This window comes from Sander lucioperca, chromosome 3 (genome assembly GCF_008315115.2).
Source record: "Sander lucioperca isolate FBNREF2018 chromosome 3, SLUC_FBN_1.2, whole genome shotgun sequence".
In the NCBI taxonomy this organism is placed as follows: Eukaryota; Metazoa; Chordata; class Actinopteri; order Perciformes; family Percidae; genus Sander; species Sander lucioperca.
Genome location: NC_050175.1, coordinates 26,713,307 through 26,720,537, shown reverse-complemented (window position 1 = coordinate 26,720,537; position 7,231 = coordinate 26,713,307). Strand labels below are relative to the sequence as shown.

General features: G+C 43.5%; 1 long non-coding RNA gene across 1 annotated transcript; it reads right to left on the bottom strand.

The window, feature by feature from the left end:
• Positions 1-251: 251 nt before the first annotated feature.
• LOC116067164 lies at positions 252-2,254 on the bottom strand. The gene is made up of 3 exons (XR_004109133.2): positions 2,101-2,254; positions 1,680-1,847; positions 252-442 (listed from the first exon to the last, which is right to left on the bottom strand). It is a non-coding gene; the product is annotated as an uncharacterized LOC116067164 (long non-coding RNA).
• Between the last annotated feature and the right edge of the window lie 4,977 nt (positions 2,255-7,231).

Here is a 7,231-nt window from a genome sequence, read left to right as displayed (position 1 = left end):
AACGCTGTTGAATCGAACCGTGACCTTGGAAGCGAAAATGTAATCGAATCGAGGATTTGGAGAATCGTGACACCCCTACTAACCAATGGTATAAGGATGACAGGCCATTATTCACCTTACCTGAACAAGGGAGACAGAGGTTCACCCCAGCTCATGACTATTTAAGCCATGGCAGAAGACAAATAATAGTAAACTGTCTCATATTGAAATACATTTCCAAAATGCAGAACTTACTTTCAGCATCCTGAAGATAGTCTTGCCAGAAAGCCAGGATCCGGCACTCTTCTTGAAATGCATTACTCCCTCTTTCAGAGTAAATGATCTCGAAGAGATTCTCCACACTCTTAAACCCTTTTCAGCCTTCACAAAAAGGCACTTTGTTTGTAGAGGGGATCTCTGGAGAGCATCTAGGACACCTAGAGATGTTAAACCATCTCTGAACCTAGTAAAAAGGAAACAAATGTTAAAAAGGTAATTCATGTGATTTAGCACCTATGCCGCAAACCAGAGTTTTTTACATTTTAAATCTTTAATTTAGGTCCCTAATGAATTCCAGGAAAAAATAAATTATACGTTCAGTTGCACTAGTACACTATAAAATTGAACTCTGCATCCACCATTTAATTTTTTTTATATGCGGTGGTAGGGCTGCATGATTTATAGAAAAAGTCAAATTGTGATTCCGATTTACTATACTGCAATAATGATTGCGGTATAATGGTATCATGACTTTGATTATAAGGAAAAATGCATAAAATAGGCTACTTACATTTTTAAATGTGTATTTGTATGTATTATTTTTAAATAACTTAGTATTTTACAAATGAAATAACTAATACAAATTGTTATTAAAATAATACATTTTGTATGCCCTTATAAACAATGGCATTTAAGCTGGGTGTTATATAGTAACTAGTGATTAAGTTACAAAATATGCTTTGTACAACCTCTTCTTAAAGTTTGCATGCTGTGAAACCCTCTGCACTTCTGATACTCATGTGACCATACGCGATACAAGCGCTACTGCCTAAAAAGACTGGTCACTGGTCATCTTTTGTGGACATTGTTAGAAGGGGCGTGCTTAATACATCCATGGGATATCATAATTTGGAGGGCGGATTCAACGTAGATTCAACACAAAACCATAATCAGGCACTGAGTAAAGGCCAATTTATTGTTCTGCATTAAATCAACGCCGTGGGTACGTACGTAGGCACGTGGAGCTACAGACCCTACGCCGTAGCCTGATGTGCACCTCAAAAGTTTAACTACTTGTCGCGATGACGCATGTTGCGACAACGCATGTCGCGACAACGCATGTCGCGACAACGCATGTCGCGAGGCCATGGCTTGGTAGCGTTGCACCCCCCCCCCCCCCCCAATATCATTTATCGGTTCTCCTTCTCCATAAACAACATGAAATCAAGGAGAGGGTTAACTTTTCCTGCTACAGATTTCGCAGCGTGGTCAGAAAGAACAGAGGAGACACTTTGTTTCTCTCACTATGACTCTAGTCGGTACACGCTCTGAAGCATCACTCTGTCTCACACACACACACACACACACACACACACACACACACACACACACACACACACTTAGCCATTTTACCACCATAAACAGAGCAGTTGTTTTTCTGACAAAATACAATTATAGTATATGCTCAGACATAAAAATACCTTTCAAAAGGTGCACGGGTCCGCTGGAGGACATACCAGTGTGCCAAGTCCAAAGCAGTCTCTTGTTTGTTTTCCAGTGTTATGCGAACATTGACCAGCAAGACTGATTAAGCTGGCTGCCTATGCAACTGCCTCTTGCAGTTGTGATTCAGTCTCAGCCCGTAAGATCTAAAAATATAAATAGGATATGCAGATAGTATCTATTGACTCTATTATTGAGAATGATTATACACAACTGTTAGCGTTACTGTTTAAATTGCATGTTAATGAGTGCACGCTTTTACTGTCCTTGCAATGAGTTGCTTCTTCAAAGCTCGACAGTTAGCTCACAGTGTAAAGTTCTCCAAAAAACACAAGGCATAACTTTTCTTGGGGTTCGACGAAGAAACTTTACTTTCCTTATACTGTAAAAAATACTTACGGACAAATAGTATCCAAGGCACCAATGTAGAAAGAAAAAATGCAGCAGGAGAAAACAGCACTGGCACTCTGCACTGCCCCACACTCAGTTGACTTCTGATGGAAATTTACAACTCAAAGTGAAACTTAAACTAAGGCTACTGCTGCTATTTAGCCAAAAGGGGGCGCTGCTATACACAGTTATGTTAAAAACTAAACTCTTTCTTAATTTACTTTAGAGAGGACAGAACACTCCCCGCCTGGTACAATAAATTTGTGCCACAAAAAACATTAAACAAGATTTAACACAAAGGCGATACAGAGAACATCTTTTTACTGTCCCTCAGATAAAAGAACAACCATCTCAGAGATTGGTCTCAGAAACACTTTCACAGTTCCTTCTTTTACTGTTTTTACTTCCGCCTTTCGAACCTTGTTGTCACTGCTGAGGAATGTTTTGATGACACGTCCCACTGGCCAGTCATTCCTGTGAGCTTGTTTTTCTTTGAGCAAAACAACATCTCCAAGTTTGATGTTGGGCTTGTCGTCTGTCCATTTCTGTCGACTCTGAAGAGTGGCAAGGTACTCCCCCCTCCATCTCTTCCAGAAGGTGTCTGCAAGACACTGAACTTGTTTCCATTGTTTTGTATGGAGCTCAGCTGGGTCAAAGTTGCCAGATGGGGCCGATAAAGCACTGGTCTTCTGAGTTAAGATCATTGCCGGTGTGAAAACAGTTGACATGTCTGGGTCGGTAGACACTGGCACTAATGGTCTGGCATTTATTATTGCCATCACCTCAGCCATCAAGGTACTCAGTACTTCATGTGTGAGCCGAGTATGTACAGACTGAAGAAGCATGGCATCCAGGATCCGCCTGGCTATCCCGATGAGTCTTTCCCATGATCCACCCATGTGCGAGGAATGTGGGGGATTAAACTGCCATGTACAGTTTTTCTCCTGAAGGTAGCGGTTCAATGTAGCATCACTATGGTCGATTTTCAATTCTTTACAGGCACCCATAAAATTAGTGCCTCTATCAGAGCGAAGAAGCTTGGCAGGTCCACGTACTGAGAAAAATCTTCTCAATGCATTTATGAAGCTGGATGTGGACATGGATTCCACAAGCTCAATGTGCACAGCTCTTGTTGTCATGCATGTGAAAAGTACCGCCCACCTTTTATTGTCTGCACTGCCTCCCCTTGTGCGACGTGTCATCACTGTCCATGGACCAAAGACATCAAGTCCAACGTTGGTAAAGGGTGGCATTGATGAGAGCCTGTCAGCTGGTAAGTCTGCCATCTTTTGGATCTGTAGTGTTCCTCTGAGCTTACGACAGATGACACATTTGAAGATAACAGATGAGACCAGGCATTTGCTCCCAATGATCCATAGTCCTGCAGCTCTGATTGCTCCCTCTGTGATGTAACGTCCTTGGTGCACCACCTTCTCATGGTAGTATCTCACTAAGAGAGTAGCAATGTGATGAGTACGGGGAATAATAAGTGGGTGCTTTTCTTCTTTTGTCAGGTTGGCAGGTGCAAGGCGTCCTCCAACCCTAAGTAGTCCATCTTCATCAATGATGGGGTTGAGCTTTTTGAGTGGACTCTGCTTTGGTAATGTCTGTTTTATTTCCAGACATTTGTATTCTTCCTTGAAGATTTCTGACTGCACAGTGAGAATAATTACAACTTTTGCGCGACAGATCTCACTTGCGGTGCTTGCCTCAGTGTACCGCTTCCATCCATGACATTTTTTCTGATCTGAAGTCGTCTTGAATGATCTTGCCACACGGATAAGCAAAGCCATGGTGCGGCACAGAGTCATCCAATGAGAGAATCTTTCAAAGCGATGTGACTTTAACTGCATTTCTGAAGTTGTTGTGATCAAAGTCGTTACATCGGGTCGTATCTCCACATCTACTTCAGGTTCCACTAGAGTAAAAATGTCAGTCTGTGCTGGCTCTGGGTTGGATTGTGTTAAGAATGATGGTCCCGAGAGCCAATTTGTATGTTGAAGGTGAGAAGCATGGATAGGTCTGGTGGCATGGTCTGCAGGATTGTTCTCTGTAGCGATGTAATGCCACTGTTCAGGATGTGAAGACTTACGGATGCGAGTCACTCTGTTTGCAACATATGTGTAAAATCTCCTAGTGCTGTTGGAAATGTATCCAAGGACGATCTTACTGTCTGTGTAGAATTTCACAGCATCCATGTTAATGTCTATCTCATCTCTGACTAGCTCATAAAGCTCCACAGCTAGAACAGCTGCGCACAACTCTAGTCGTGGGATGGTATGTGCGGGTCGTGGGGCTAGTTTGGATTTGCCCATAATGAATCCAACGTACTGCTGACCTTCACTGTCGATAGACCGTAAGTAGGCAACAGCTCCAATTGCTATTATGGAGGCATCCGAAAAGATGCACAGCTCTTTTCTTTGGGCAGAGGACTGTGGGAACGGAACATAGCACCTTGCTATCTGGAGATGTTGGAGATATTTCAATGATTCTTTCCACCTACTCCATTCCTCCTTCTTTTCTGAAGGAAGTGGTTCATCCCAGTCATTCTGCTCAGCTGAGAGTTCACGAAGGAGAGCTGTTCCCTGCATTGTTATAGGAGCCACAAATCCTAAAGGGTCATACAAACTGTTGACTGTGGCCAAAACACCTCTCTTAGTGTACGGTCTTTCCTCTTGAGACACTTTGAATGTGAAACTGTCTGTTTCCAGGTTCCACAGGACCCCCAAGCTGCGCTGTAAAGGGAGATCATCTGAGCTGAGGTCCAAATCTTTCAGATCCTTGGCCCGCTCATCAGCTGGAAAGGCTTCCATAACCTTGTGACTGTTGGATGCTATCTTGTGCAATTTCAGGTTGGAGTCAGCTAGCATCTTCTGTGATCTTGTTAGGATGTCAATCGCTTCTTCAGGGGTTGGTGCAGATGCAAGTCCATCATCAACATAAAAATGTCTTACGACAAACTGCTTGGCATCAGCGCCATGCTCTCTCTCACCCTCTGCTGCAGCGCGCCTCATGCAGTAAATAGCCACGGCTGGTGAGGGGCTATTTCCAAACACATGGACTTTCATTCTGTAGTCCCTCACCTTCTTACTGAGATCGTTGTCTTCATACCAAAGGAACCTGAGGTAGTCTCTGTGGTCTTCATGTACAACAAAACAATAAAACATTTGCTGTACATCAGCTGTGAATGCAATAGGTTCTTTTCTGAAACGTAGAAGGACCCCCAAGAGGCTGTTGTTCAAATCAGGGCCACTAAGCAGCACTTTGTTTAAAGACACTCCTTCATATTCAGCACTTGAATCAAATACCACTCTTAGCTGGTCAGGTTTTTGAGGGTGATATACGCCGAATGACGGTAAGTACCAGTGTTCTTCATGTTTCTTTAGTGGAGGAGCAGGCTCTGAATGCTCATTTTCCAACATTTTCTGCATGAAGTCAACGTACTGCTTCCTCATGTCAGGTTTTCTGTCCAGTGTTTTCCTGAGAGAATAAAGACGCTTCATTGCTTGCTCTCTGTTACTTGGAAGGCACTGTCTGGTGGAGCGGAATGGTAATGGCGCCACCCAACTGTTTGCTTCGTTTTGATAGACTTCTCTGTCCATTATGTCAAGAAAAACCTGATCATCCACTGAAAGCGCTGGTTTTTCATCTTCCCTGGTTCTTTCAAAAACAGCAGATCCCAGCATGTCTATACTACTGCTAAGGCACTCTTCCTGTGTACAAGAAGCTGGAGAACAGCCGAGATGTGATGACATGTGGCTGAGAGTTTCCTTCACCAAGATTTTGTTTGGGCATGGGCTAAAAAAAGATGTGCGGCCGTTACTGAGCACATGTGTTTTCATGACATTAACACTTGATGGCTTGTGAGTTGTTCCTAGGCAGATGTCACCCACAATGACCCATCCCAGGTCTAGCCTTTGCGCATAAGGAGCACTGTGGGGTCCGTTAATTTGCTCTCTCACCTTGTGCACCCGCAGGATGTCTCTCCCCAAGAGTATGAGGATGGGAGCATCTGGATCCACAGGAGGAATCCTACCAGCAACTCGCTGTAGGTGTGGGTGACAACGTGCCACCTCAGGAGATGGGATCTCTGTGCGGTTATCAGGAATCATGTCACATTCTATTAAACTTGGTAGTGGCAGTTGTATTTTGCCATCCATGGATTCGATCATCAAGTTTGTAGCTCTTCTGCCCACTACTTTGGTTACCCCTGAGCAAGTTTTCAGTGTGTATGGGTCTGATGAGGTTGTAATGTTAAAAAGATGAAAGAATTCTGATTTAGCAAGTGACTTGTTACTCTGCTCATCTAACACCGCGTACATTTTCTTTGCTTCCTCTCTTTTTCCAGCAGGATACACTATCACTGGACTGATTTTAGAGCAGGAATGCTGACCATCTGAATTGCCACATATCTCTGTGCATTTGGATGTCACTGGTGTCGAAACATTTCCACTCACCTCCCCGCCATCATCTTTGTTGGTTTCTTGGTTCCCTGTTGTAGTGGGAGGAGGCCCAGGATGTAGTGCTGAGACGTGTTTCTCACTGTTACATTCCAGACATTTAAGTGTCACTCTGCAGTCTTTTGCCATATGCTGTACTGACCCACAACATCTGAAACAAATACGGTTCTCCTTCAGGAATGATTTTCTCTCGTCAATATGTTTAGCTCTGAAGCTCCTGCATTTTTTTAGTGGGTGGGGCTTTTTATGTATGGGACATAGTTTATCAGGACTTTCCATAATCTTCTCACCAGAACTACACTGGATAGTCAAAGAATCTTGTGGAACATCTGTTTTGTGCACAGTCACAGAAGCTCTGTTGCCACTTCTTGTGTATTTCTCAGTTTTGAAGCTCTGGGTGCTGGAGGATGTAAAGGCAAAACTGGGGTCGTTTTTCACTCGTGCTTGTTGTCTTACAAAGTTGGAGAAGCAACGAAAAGGGGGAAATGCGACTCCATTGTCATCCTTATATTTGGATCCTGTGGCAACCCATCTCTCTTGCAAGCTATAAGGTAGCTTCTCGACGATGGGATTTACTCCACGAGCTGTGTCCAAATATGACAAGCCTGGTAAATATCCTCCCTCTTTTGCACACTCTAGCTCCTGAAGAATGTCACCTAACTCCCTTAGCCTGACATTAT